At 41.1% G+C, this 14,664-nt stretch overlaps 1 protein-coding gene across 2 annotated transcripts in view; it reads right to left on the reverse strand.

The window, feature by feature from the left end:
- LOC125452426 (XK-related protein 6-like) overlaps positions 1–14,664 on the reverse strand; it is a 452,844-nt gene that overhangs the window by 56,370 nt on the left and 381,810 nt on the right. The window lies entirely within an intron of this gene.

Below are 14,664 nucleotides of genomic sequence, written 5' to 3' on the forward strand. Positions count from 1 at the left end.
AAACTGAAGTTCATTATGAAGAATAAAAGAAAATAGAATCAACCAAGTATTTACATAGAATACAATTTGGAAGATTTCATAACACGTCATAAAACTACAATATTCCATCTACCTTTTTATGGTACTCAAATGCCAAAAAACAAAAAAAAACCTATTTATAGGTTTGACTTAATTGATGCTTTCATTCCTGGTCTTAAGAATATGATATCCCCTTCCTTTACATACTTAGATTTTCACAATTTTGAATTACCCTAACAGGACACTAATCAAGTATTTCTGGTCTGGAGCTTCCAAACTAAAATCCTTACACTGAGGTAACCTATTTCCTAACCTTCCTGAACTAACACCTTTGTCAAGGAGAAACTGTTTCCTACACCCAACTGTGATCAGGTTTTCTGCAAATTGTTGCCAAAAGGTCTCCAAATTATGAGTTTTTCCCCAAGCAAAAAAAAAGTCTGTGATCTTTCTACCTAAAAGCAGGCTAATGTTTACCAATCCTGAAGGGTCGCTGGACCCAAAATGTTAACTCTTCTTCTTGTATGATGTCCAGACCTGCTGTGTTTTTCCACAATTTCTGTTTGTGTTTCTGATTTCCAGTATCCACAGTTCTTTCAGTTTAGTGCTCATCAATGCTCATTCTGTCCACTCATTAGCAAATTCCCATTGGCATTCCAGAAATTCTCTCTTATACTGGTTTTAAAAAGCCATGGCTCCAAAAATAATAGCTATTCCTTAAGTCACCCCATACACACAGAATAAAACCCACATACAATAATCACACAAGTTTTAGGCAATTATCTTGTTGATGCTGGATAGTACTACCATTGTTGAATCCTTCACCAGTTGCAACTTGGGGAAGGGGTAGCATCCACTAGAAATGGAACTGGACTAGCCATATAAATACTGCAAGTTTGAAATGCCAGAGGCTGGGAAGTAATTCACCTCCTGATTCCCCAAAGCATTTCTACCATTCACAAGGCAGAAGTCAGGAGTATGATGGAATGCTTCCCACTTGCCTGAATGAATGCAGCTCCAACATCGAAACAAAGTAGCTCCTTATTCAAAGTTTCAGCTATCATATGAACCATTGACTTATTCCATCATTACATATAAAGTGTAATATCTACAAGATTTTGCAGCTCCTGCATTGGGTTTTCCATGTTGGACACTATGAGATGAAATTCATTTTACTTGTGAGACAAAGCTAATAGTTGTGGATCAAACTCATCCCACCACTTCTCCGATTTGAAAGGCAGCAGGAGAGGCATATGTCCAAAATGAAATTTGGCAGGTTTAACACTGTGGCTAATCAACGAAAGGGATGGAGGGCTAATGCTTCCTTCCCAGCTCCTGCATCAATTGGAAGCCCAGTCACTACCACCACAGTTTTGTCTCCATGGATCTAGCCCACCCTATACAAGATCCTGATGATGCACAGAACTGCTGGTCTCCCAGTGGCCTGCAGTAGGCCAGCAGAACTATGTTATGGGACTTACCCGAGAGATGGACAAAAGTTCCAAATTATATTAATTAAAGGGCTATCATCCAAAAAATTAAGACAGTGTGATACAGCCAACAGAGGTAGGCTGAACTCGATTATGTACATCTCAATGCAGGGAGCCATCTCTCAGCATGTAACTCAACAATTTAAGCTGATAACTTTTCATCAGAAATAGGGAAAGTTAAGAAAATCATGCATTATATGAGGCATCTTAAAGGGCATCTTAATGTGCTTTACAGTCATTTTGTACACAGCTAGTTCTCACATATAGCTGTTCCATAATGACTACTGTGTTTTCCTGTGATATGGTTTGGGGAATAAGTATTGATCAGGATGCCAGTGATAATTCTCTTTGCTCTTCTTCAAAATGGTGTCATGCAACTAAGAGTTTAAAGGTCTCCAATTTAACACCTCATAGGTGAGACAACTCTTCTGGTATTGCAGCTCTCCCTCAGTGTGCACAGAAGTATCAACCAGGAACACAACTTGAATGGACAGTCTTCAAGAGTTACAGTTGACTCTGTATAAGATAGGTAACAGATTTGCTTAACTGTCACAGCAGATGTAAGATAAAAGAAGATGCACAAGTGAAAAAAAAATACAAGGTTTGAGTCCAGAAAACTGTGAGCAGGAAAAGTAACCTGCCAATTATGAACAGCTGTTGTCCAAATACAGTAGCGGTAGAAGGGACAGTGGTTATGATCTGAAGTTATTGTGTTCAGTGTTCAGTTTGAAATATTGTAAAGTGACTCTTAAATCTCTGATCTTAGCTTCCCACACACTTCTAATAAAACCACTTCTAATAAAAAGAAAGCCTTGGATTTACATGGTGATTTTCACAACCTCTGGACATGCCAAAGCACTTTAGAGACAATGAATTACATTTTTAAAGTGGGGTTACCTGTTGTAATCTAGGGAATGCAAAATTGAGCATGACGCCACAAAGAGAAAAATGACAATCATAAAATGGTGGCAATACAGAGGGCAATTTAGCTCATTGTGTCCATACTGGCCTTCTGTAAGAACAAGGCTCACAATCTCCTTTCTTTTCCACATAGTCTTGCAAACCTTTCCTCTTTAGCAGTTATCCAAATCCTCTGCATCTACCTCTATTACATTCTCAGACAGTGCATTCCAGAGCCTTATCACTTGCTGCATTAAAAAAAACTTTCTTATGTCACCATTGCCTCTTTTTGACCTAGCTCAATGCGCTCATGTTCTTGACCATTCCAAAAACTGCCTTTCTCTATCAATCATGTCCAACCTTCTCGTGATTTTGAGCACCTCAATGAAATCTCCCTTTATCTTTCACCCTTTCATCTCTAACAGTTCCAATCCATCAAACTAACCAAGTAACTGAAGTCCCTGATGCCTGGAATTATCATATTGATTATTGTCTACACGTTATCTAATAACATTACATCCTTTCTAAAGTGTGCTGTTCTGACAAAATCCCAGATGACGCTGAATGGAGATTTTATCGTAATTCACCACAAATTTCTTGTTTTAATACTCTACACCCTTAAATATAAAGCCCAGGATTCCCTTTGCCTTCACACACCACTTTCTCAACCTATCCCGATGCCTTCACAAATTGTGCACAGCCAGGTCCTCATCTCCTGCAACCCACTTTGAATAGTTTCCTTTATTTTATATCGCCTTGCTTCATTCTTCTCAATAAAACTTTACACTTCTCTGCATTAAATTTCATCTTTCATGTCTCTGATCAATATCATTTAGACTGTGTCATTTTGAAGTCTATTATGATCATGCTTACAGTTTGTAAACCCTATCAGTTTTGTGTCCACTGCAAGTTTTGAAATTGTATAATGTGCACTCAAGCCTGTGCTATTAATATTGATTACAAAAAATGTAATACTAGCCATGAGCTGTGGGAAAACCCGAAAATATACCATTCTCAAGCCCACGTGAAATAATTCATCAGCACATTTTGTTTCCTGCCACTCAAGCAGCTTTTGAAAGTTCACGTGTACCACATCAACTACATGACTGTCATCAAAGCTCTCTTTTATTTTTTCAAACAACTCAATCAAATAGTTGAGAACAATTTGCCCAAAACAAATCCTTGCTGCAATTTCCTAAAGAATTCATAATCATTAGAGTTTAATTTTTTTCCCAGATTAACATCTCTAAAAACTAACCTGCCACTGGGGTTAAAATGGCTGGCATATATTTGGGGGATAGATCCATCTATTCTTTTTTATTTGATCAAGTAGAATCTTTGAATGAGCAGTGGCAGATATTTAAGCAGACATTTCATAATGCTTAACAAAAATGTATTCCAGTCAAAAAGAAGGACTCAACATGAAGGATGAATGAATCATGGTTAACAAAGGCGATCAAGAAGAATACCCAGATTAAAAACCTAAGGTGTACAAAATGATAAAAAAGCAGTTATCGACCAAAGGATTGGAAATTTTGTAGAAACCTACAAAGATGAACGAAAAGTTAATAAAGGGTGATGGGGAAAGGATATGAAATAGATTATGAAAATAAATTGGCAAGAAATATAAAAACAACATTTCCATTTCTCCATCACTTTGTGACGCAGCAGCGTGATCGGGAGCTTGGGCCAGGGGCCTGTCGGGAAGCCAGTGAGTCAGAGATTTTAAATCTTTAAAAAGCTTACCTCAAGCGTCAGAGCCTTCCATTTCTTTGTGAAGCAGCAGCGCGAGTGGGAGCAGAGGTTTCTGGGAAGGGAGGGACTTTTTTTTAACATCCCTCAGCTATATAAGTGATCTCTGTGTAAACCCGAGACCCTACCCTTGTAGGGCCTCCCACCCATCCACCTCGTCTAACCTTATACACCAGGGACAAATCAAGGTAAGCTTCTCTCTTTTTTTACTTTTTGTTTAGGGGATTAGCAGGGATGGCAGTGCAGGTAGAGGAATGTTCCTCCTGCATGATGTGTGAGGTAAGGGATGCCATTAGTGTCCCATCCAAATACGTCTGCAGGAAGTGCACCCAACTCTTGCTCCTCCAAGACCGCGTTAGGGAACTGGAGCAGGAGCTGGATGAACTTCGGATCATTCGGGAGGCAGAGTCATTGATAGACAAGAGTTACAGGGAAGTAGTTATTCCTAAGCATGAAGAAAGCTGGGTAACTGTTAGAAGGGGGACAAAACAGTCAGTGCAGGGGTCCCCTGTGGTCGTTTCCCTGAAAAACAAGTATACTGTTTTGGATACTGTTGGGGGGACTTACCAGGGGCATGCAGTAGGGTGCAGGTCTCTGGCACAGAGTCTGTCCCTCTTGCACAGAAGGGAAGGGGGGATAGGAAGACAGTGATAGTCATTGGAGACTCAATAGTTAAAGGGACTGATAGAAGGTTTTCCGGGAACGAAAGGGACTCACGAGTGGTGTGTTGCCTCCCAGGTGCCAGGGTCCATGATGTCTCGGATCGTGCCCTGAAGGGAGAGGGTGATGAGCCCCAAGTCGTGGTCCACATAGGCAACAACGACATAGGTAAAAAGAGGGATAGGGATGTCAGGCAGGATTTCAGGGAGCTAGGGTGGAAGCTGAGAGCTAGAACAAACTGAGTGGTTATCTCTGGTTTGTTACCAGTGCCACGTGATAGCGAGGCAAAGAACAGGGAGGGCTTTCAGCTGAACACGTGGCTGCAGGGATGGTGCAGGAGGGAGGACTTCAGGTACATGGACAATTGGGGCTCATTCTGGGGAAGGTGGGACCTCTACAAATAGGATGGTCTCCACTTGAATCTGAGGGGCACTAATATCCTGGGTGGGAAATTTGCTAGTGCTATTCGGGTGGATTTAAACTAGCTCAGAAGGGGAATGGGGAACTGAGGTGTAGCCCTAGTACACAGGAGGCTGAGAGTAGGGAGGACATGGACAGGACCTCACTGTCACAGGAGTGTGCTGGCAGACAGTAGGCTGGGTTGAAGCGTATCTACTTTAATGCAAGGAGTATCCGGAATAAGGTAGGTGAGCTTGCAGCTTGGATGGGTACCTGGGACTTCGATGTTGCCATTTCAGAGATATGGATAGAGCAGGGTCAGGAATGGATGTTGCAGGTTCCAGGGTTTAGATCTTTCGTTAAGGTCAGGGAATGTGGTAAAAGAGGGGGAGGTGTGGCTTTGTTAGTCAAGGACAGTATAACGGTGGCTGAAAGAACTTTTGATGAGGACTCGTCTACTGAGGTTGCTGAGGAAGGTTTGTCGACTGAGTCAGTATGTGTGGAAGTTAGGAACAGCAAGGGAGGAGTCACCGCATTGGGGGTTTTCTACAGACCCCCAAATAGCAGTTGGGAGATTGAAGAATTCATAGGCCGGCAGATTGTTGAAAAGTGCAAACGTAACAGGGTTGTTGTTATGGGTGACTTCAACTTTCCCAATATTGATTGGAACCTCCTTAGTGCAGATGGCTTGGATGGAGCGATTTTTGTCATGTGTGTTCAGGAGGGTTTCCTTACTCAGTATGTGGACAGGCCGACGAGGGGGGTGGCCATTTTGGATTTGGTGCTCAGCAATGAGCCAGGACAGGCATCAGATGTCACGGTGGGTGGGAGAACACTTTGGTGACAGTGGCTACAACAGCCTCACATTTACCATAGCCATGGAAAGGGAAAGGAGTAGTTACCAGGGGAAGATATTTAACAGGGGAAAAGGAAACTATGACGCCATCAGTCAGGAGTTGGGAAGTACAGATTGGGAGAAATTGATCCACAGAAGAGGCACAACAGACATGTGGAGACCGTTTAAGGAGCAGTTGTTGCGAGTGATGCATAAATTTGTTCCTCTGAGACAGGTAAGAAGGGGTAAGATTGAGGAGCTTTGGGTGACAGGAACAGAGGTGCTTCTCGTCAAAAAGAAAAAGGCAGCTTATGTAAGGTGGAGGAAGCAAGGGTCTAGCACAGCTTTAGAGGATCACAAGCTTGCTCGGAAGGAGCTCAAAAGTGGACTGAGGAGGGCCAGGAGGGGCACGAAAAAGGCTTGGAAGGGAGGATTAGGGAGAACCCGAAGGCATTTTACTCATACGTGAGGAATAAGAGAATAATCAGGGAGAAGTTAGGGCCGATCAGGGATAGCGTAGGGAACTTGTGAGTGGGGTCTGAGCAGATAGGGGAAGCCCTAAGTGAGTTTTTTGCTTTGGTTTTCACTAAGGAAAGGGACCTTGTTGTGAATGAGAACTTTGAGGAGCAGGAAAACAGGCTTGAACAGATTGACATTGAGGAAGTTGATGTGCTGGAAATTTTAGCAAACATTAAGATTGATAAGTCCCCAGGGCCAGACCAGATTTATCCTAGGTTGCTACAGGAAGCGAGAAAGGAGGTTGCTAAGCCGCTGGCAAAGATCTTTGCTTCCTCACTCTCCACGGGAGTCGTACCGGAAGATTGGAGAGAGGCAAATGTTGATGTTCTTTTCAAGAAAGGGAATAGGGAAATCCCTGGAAATTAAAGACCAGTCAGTCTTACGTCTGTGGTCAGCAAGGTTTTGGAAAGACTTCTGAGAGATAGGATTTATGACTATTTGGAAAAGCATAGCGTGATTAAAGGGAGTCAGCATGGCTTTGTGAGGGGCAGATCATGCCTCACAAATCTTATTGAGTTTTCTGAGGAGGTCACGAGACAGGTTGACGAGGGTCAAGCAGTGAATGTGGTGTACATGGATGTCAGCAAGGCATTTGATAAGGTTCCCCACTGCAGGCTCATTCATAAAGTCAGGAGGTATGGGATACAGGGTGATTTGGCTGTCTGGATTCAGAATTGGTTGGCTGACAGGAGGCAGAGAGTGGTTGTAGATGGTAAGTATTCTGCCTGCAGGTCAGTGCTGAGTGATGTCCCGCGGGGCTCTGTTCTTGGTCCTCTGCTCTTTGTAATTTTTAAAAATAACTTGGATGGGGAGGTTGAGGGGTGGGTTAGTATGTTTGCTGGTGACACAAAGGTTGGCGGTGCCGTTGATAGTATCGAGGGCTATTGCAGGCCTCAGTGAGACATTGACAGTATACAGAGCTGGGCTGAGAAATGGCAGATGGAGTTAAACCTGGATAAATGCAAGGTGATGCATTTTGGAAGGTCGAACTTAAATGCTGAATATGGGATGAAAGGCAGGATTCTCGGCAGTGTGGAGGAACAGCGGGATCTTGGTGTTCAAGTGCATAGCTCCCTCTAATTTGCCACCCAAGTGGTTAAGGTTGTTAAGAAAGCATATGGTGTTTTGGCTTTCATTAACAGGGGGATCAAGTTTAAGGGCCGCGAGGTTATGCTGCAGCTCTACAAAACCCTGGTGAGACCACACTTGGAATATTGTGTCTAGTTCTGGTCGCCCTATTATAGGAAAGATGTGGAGGCTTTGGAAAGGGTGCAAAGGAGGTTTACCAGGATGCTGCCTGGGCTGGAGGGCTTGTCTTACGAGGAGAGGTTGACTGAGCTTGGACTTTTCTCTCTGGAGAGAAGGAGGAAGAGAGGTGACCTGATCGAGGTGTACAAGGTAATGAGAGGCATGGATAGAGTCAATAGCCAGAGACTTTTCCCCAGGGCAGGATTGACTGCCACGAGGGGTCATAGTTTTAAGGCGTTAGGAGGAAAGTATAGAGGAGATGTCAAAGGGAGGTTCTTTACCCAGAGAGTTGTGAGCGCATGGAATAGTTTGCCAGTGGTAGTCGTGGAAGTGGAGTCATTAGTGACATTTAAGCGACTGCTGGACATGCACATGGACAGCAGTGAATTGAGGGGAATGTAGGTTAGGTTATTTTATTTTTGGATTAGGATTATTCCACGGCACAACATCGTGGGCCGAAGGGCCTATACTATGTTCAATGTTCTATGTTCTAACAGCAAAAGCTTCTACCGATATATAAAATGAGTAGCTGAAGTTAAGTGTTGGACCATTGAAAGAATAGACTGGGAAATTGATAATTGAGAACAGGGAAGTGGCAGATAATTATTTATCAATATTTTACATTGATAAATGACACTATGAACATCTCATGGATATTAAATGAGATAAGTGTTAATGGAAGAAAGGTCTTGTAATAGTATCAAACATAAAGGACAAAGTGTTTGACAAATTACTGAGACTGAAGACGAACAAATCACCAGAACCCGATGGCTTGCATCTTAGGGTTTTAGAGGAGGTTGTTGCAGAAGTAGTTGAGGCATTGTATGAATATTCTTGAACTCACTGGATTCCAGGAGGGCTTCTGTGGACTGCAAACTCGTAAATGTGATATCCTGTTCAGGAAATGAATGAGACAGAAAGCAGGGAACCATAGTTCAGTTAGCTTAACATCCCTTGTTGGAAAAATGTTAGTGCCCATTATTAAGAAAGAAATAGCAGGACACTTAGAAAGGCTTTACACAAGTAAATAGAGTCAACATGGTTTTGTGAAGGGGAAATCAAGTTTAATAATTTTTCTGGAGTTCTTTGATGGCAAAACAATCTGACTTGGTAAAGGGGGACAAGTAGATGCAGTGCATTTTCCAGAAAGCATTTAATAAAAAGCTAAATTAAAGGATTGCATAAGATAGCAGCTGATGGTACCGGGACAAAAGCATTAGTATAAATTAAGGACTGATCAATACACAAAGACAGTGGGCTAGGATTAAAGGGTATTTTCAAATTAGAAATAAATAAGTAGTGGAATGCCACAAGAATCAGTTTAAGGACCTCAATTATTTATACTCCGCGTCTTCGAGAAGGAGGCAGAACATAATGTATCCTTTGCTGATGATAAGAAAATAGATGGGAGAGTATATTCTGACGACAATTTAAGAATTTGCAAATGAATATATATATATGTGTTGAATGAATAGGGAAAAACTTGGCAGATTGAGTTTAATATAGGGAGGTGAAGTCATTTGCTTCGGCAGAAAGAGCACTGAGAGACCTGGGTGTCTTGTACATGAAATATAAATGTTAGTCAGCACAGAAATTAATTATGCAAAAACCTAGAAGATAGGACCAAAAATAGGCTATTTAATCCCTCAAGCCTGCTCCACAATTTAATCTGACCATGACTGATTTTCAAACTCAATACCCTAGTCCCACTTTTCCCCATACCACTTGATTCCTTTAGCCACAATGGCTATATCTATCTCTTCTGGGCAAACAAAATTTTTCTCAACTGAGTCCTAAAAGGTTTACCCCTTATCTTTAAACTATGACCCCTGGTTCAGGACTGCCCCAATGTCTGGAATATCCTTCCTACATCTAATCAGTCCAGTCCCATGAGAATTTACTAGGGCTATAGACTCATACGGTCATAGATACGTACAGCACAGAAACAGACCCTTCGATCTAATTCATAAATGCTGACCAACTATCCTAAAGTAACTTTTAAATGTTATAATTACATACCACTTCTTCTGGCAGCTCATTCTATCCACATTCCAACCTTTGTGTGAAAAGTTGCTTCTTAGGTCCCATTTAAATCTTTCCCTGGTCACTTTAAATCTATGCCCTCTAGTTTTGGACACCTCTATCCTGAAGAAAAGACATTGTCTATTCACCCTATCCATGCCCCTAATGATTTTATAAACCTCTATGATGTCACCCCTCAGCCTCCAACACTCCAGGGAAAATAACCCCAGTCTATCCAGGCACACCCTATAGCTCAAACCCTCCAACCAAGGCAACATCCGTATAAATCTTTCCTGACCTTCAAGTTTAACAACATCTTTCTTGTAACAGAGACCAGAATTGAACACAGTATTCTAAAAGTGCCCTAACCAATGTCCTGGTTTGATGCAAAATGACATCTCAATTCCCTTACTCAATGGGCTGGCCTATGAAAGCAAGCATACTAAATGCCTTCTTTACTACCCTTTCTACCCGTGACACCACTCTCAAGGAACTATGAATCCGCACCTCAAGGTCTGTTTGTTCAGCAACACCCCTAGGACTCTACTATTAAGTGAATAAGTCCTGCTCTAATTGCCCAACCAAATTGCAGCACCTAATGTTTATCTAAATTAAACTCTGTCTGCCACTCCTCAGCCCATTGGCCTATCTGATCAAGGAAGCCTTACTGCAATTCTATGACATCAACCCTCATCTTCTAAACTGCAGTGAATACAAATATAACCAATTCAATACCTCCTTAGATGTAGCCCTGTCACCCCAGGAATTGGTATGGTCAACCTTCCCTGCACTCCCTGTACAGTGAGAGCATCCATCCTCGGATATGGAGACCAAAATTGCACACAATACTCCAGGTGTGGCCTCACTAATACCCTTTATAATTGCAGCAAAATATCCCTGTTCCAGTACTCAAATTCTCTCGCTATAAAAAGAGGCCCACACTCCATTTTTTTTTTTACTATCTGTCGCACCTGTGTCCCCTTTCAGTGACTAGTGCATGAGGACACCCAGGTCTCATTGAGAATTCCCCTCTCTCAATTTATATCCATTCAAACAGCATCTGACTTCGTATTTTTTCTACCAAAGTGGATACCCTCATATTCATCCACGTTATACTGCAACTGCCAGATAATTGCCCACTCGCTCAGCCTGCCTAAATCATGCTGCAACATTTATGCATCCTCCTCACAACTCACTCTTTAATCCAGATGTGTGTCATCTGCAAATTTTGAAATATTACATTTAGTTCCCTGATCATTAACATATACTGTGAACAGTTGGGATCTCAGTACTGATCCCTGTGGAACACCATTAGTCACTGCCTGCCATTCAGGAAAAAAGACCCACTTATTCCTATTCTTTGCTTCCTGTCTGATAACTAATTCTTTAATCATCTCAATGCACTACCACCCCATTCCATGCACTTTAATTTTACACATTCATCTCTTATATGGAACTTTACCAAAAACCATCTGAAAGTCCAAATAAACCACTGGCTATCCCAATAAAATCTATTAGTTACATCCTCGAAGAATTCCAGTAGATTTGTCAAGTATAATTTTCCTTTTGTAAATCCATGCTGACCGTGTCTGATTCTATCACTGTTTTAAGTGTTCTGTTGTACAATCCTTGCTCATGGACTCTAGCATCTTCCTAACTGGGTCTATAATTCCCTGTTTTCTTTCTACCACCATTTTAAATAGCAGGGTTACATTAGCTATCCTCCAATCTGTAGGAACTGTTTAGAAGTACAAAGAATCTTGGAAGCCAACCACCAATGTATCCATTATTTATAGACTCCAGCATGTGACAAGTTTACACACAATTAATTGAAAGAATGAGGTGTGATGTGACTCCAGCATAATAACTACTCTTCATGGCACAAGCAAATGCTTTATAAATTCTTCCACTGTGAACGAAGTGTCCATTTTTTTGAAGAAGAATCTAGACCCGAAACATCACTAAGTACTCTGGGATTAAGAAGGCCAATGGAATTTTGACCATCATTTCTAAGGGTTTGGAGTTTATAAATAAGGAAATGTTGCAACTGTACAGGGCATTGGTGAGGCCACACCTGCAGAACTGCTGAGATTTGGCCCCCATAATTAACAGGATATACTAGCTACATACAAGATCTTGAGGGGGCTGTACAGGGTGAATGTTGAGAAGATGTTTCCACGAGTGGGAGAATCTCAAATGTGGGGACATTGTTAGAGAATAAGGGGTAGCAATTTCTTTTCCCAGAGGATTGTGGATGCTTGGTATTCTCTTCCCCAGAAAATTGTATTTAAACAGAGGGTAATTTCCCATGCCCACCACCTAACCATAGATCTTCCCTTTTGTTTTTCAGTTTTCCTTATTTCCTATCTCTGCAGCTTGGCTAAAACCTACTAAATTTTCTAACTTTATCAAGTCCATCATCAATCTGAAATGTTAATTCTGTTTTTCTTGTTATGATGCCACCAGGCCTGTTCTTGAGTAATGGAAATACATTCTGTTTCTGTATTATTTAAAAATAAAACATCTAAAATTAGAGTAGATAACTCATTCAACACAAATTCTACATGTGTGAGTGTTGCTGACAAAAGAACCAGCAGAAAAAGCTCACTAATTTTTCTGCATGTGACAAGTTTACACACAATTAATTGAAAGAATGAGATGAGATGTGACTCCAGCATAATATCTACTCTTCATGACACAAGCAAATGCTTTATAAATTCTTCCATTGTGAATGAAGTGTCCATTTTTTTGAAGGAGAATCTAGACCCGAAACATCATCTTTCCTGCTCCTCTGATGCTTCTTGGTCTGCTGTGTTCATCCAGCTCTACACTTTGTTATGTCAGATTCTCCAGCATCTGCAGTTCCTACTATTTCCACTTCAACAAACTGTACTCCAGTATGCATGAGTCCACACTATTGAGCTGGTCCCTTATAAAGCTGTTGACTGTAATACAGGTCCTGTGGTAAATGGGTAGTCCCTACCTCTCAGCCAGAAGCTCTGGCTTTAGGTCCTACCTTAGAAGCTTTTGATTGGCCAAGGAAGGTGCTTTCAAAAGGCAGCCAAATGGAGTGAATATTAACACTCACCAATGACAGGAAAGAGTGGGAGAGATTCTGATTAGTCATGTGATAGAGATATATGCTGAAAGACTGAGACTAAGCAAATAGAATGTGAGGAGACTTATGCAGGGTATAAACACCAGCATAAACTAGTTAGCCTGAATTCTCCAACATCTGCAGTTCCCATTATCACTCACACTGTGTCACTGTTGTTTTTTTCTATATGAAAAGTTACATATCACATAAGATCAGATTTATTTTGTTAGTATATTCTATGCAATATGATTCATTTTACTTTTTCATCTACCTTTCAAAGTACAGTGAAAAATTTCTTCATCAATCATTGTCTTTGTAGCCAAATTTCTGTTGAGATATAAATTTTTACAAGATTAGTTCAAGAAGGCAATTCTGATCATTTAAACTCACTCTCCCAGAACAACAACCCTATCATCTTCCTGTTGCAACTTCTCATTGTTTCAAACTAATTTTTATACATTTCTCCTACTTTAGATGGGTAAAGCAATTTGTCACTTCATGGCCTTCCCCGAGGTACCCCTTTTCAATTAACCTTCCTTATAGCTTTTCCCTCTGTCACAGTATATTTGTTTCATTAATCTGCTTAATTCATGTTTCAACATCAAAAACTGTATGTAGTATTCACAAATTCACCAATATCTCACACAAACTCAGTTGAAACATTTTGCTTTATTGATTTGAAGGATCTGGGTGTCTCTAGCCAGCATTTGTCAATTCTTAACTGCCCAGAGGCAATTAAGAATCAGCCACATTGCTGTATGTCTGGAGTCACATGTGGGCCAGAACTGGTATAGATTACTGATTTATTTCCCTGAAGGACATTGGTGAGCCAGATATGTTTTTATAACAGGCATCAGTTGTTACATGGTGACTATTAAGCTAGGTTTTTATTCCAGATCTTTATTGAATTCAAATTGCATCATCCGCCATGTTGGGATTCAAACCCAAATCCCCAAAACTGTAACCTGAAATTTGGATTACTAGTCCAGCGACATTAACACCATGCCACTGAACACAGCTTGTGTGTGGAACATACTGATAGCATGTGGGTAGTAAAGGCAGTGGTCATTATTGCCCATTGACAAGTCAGCTGTATTCTGCAACTATCACAGGTTTTCTCCTGAATACTGAGGAGACTGCTTGTCAAACTTTCACCGTCATAATGAAGGAAATGCTGGCACCTCTCTGGGCACTAAAGAGACAAATTCTATCAGGCTTTTATGATGCATCCACAAACATGCAAATATCCAATTGGAATATTCAATTTGACACACCTCCACCTTCAATCCAGTGGGGTTAGCAGTTAGGACTCCATATAGATTAATCCATTATAACTGCTGGCATCTTGATCTGCATATTTTAAGGACCTGATGCTGATTCCAATCCTTCTTTGAAACGTGGACTCCTTTTTAAAATTGTAGTTGATTTTATCAGGTTTTACCTTTCACATATGTCTTGAAGGATCGGTAATATCAGACCCTTTGGTTCAACTTATCCATGCAAACCAGATATCCTAAATTAATCTAGTCCCATTTGTCAGCAATTGGCCCATATCCCTCTAAACTCTCTTTTCCTGTATCCACCCGATGCTTTTTAAATGTTGCAATTGTACCCGCCTTTGCCACTTCATCTGGCAGTTCATTCTACACACAGGCCACCCTCTGTGCGAAAAAGTTGTCTCTTAGGTCCCCTTTAAACATTTCCCCTCTCACCTTAAAGAAGGCTCT

This window comes from Stegostoma tigrinum, chromosome 4, assembly GCF_030684315.1.
Source record: "Stegostoma tigrinum isolate sSteTig4 chromosome 4, sSteTig4.hap1, whole genome shotgun sequence".
NCBI classification, from domain to species: Eukaryota; Metazoa; Chordata; class Chondrichthyes; order Orectolobiformes; family Stegostomatidae; genus Stegostoma; species Stegostoma tigrinum.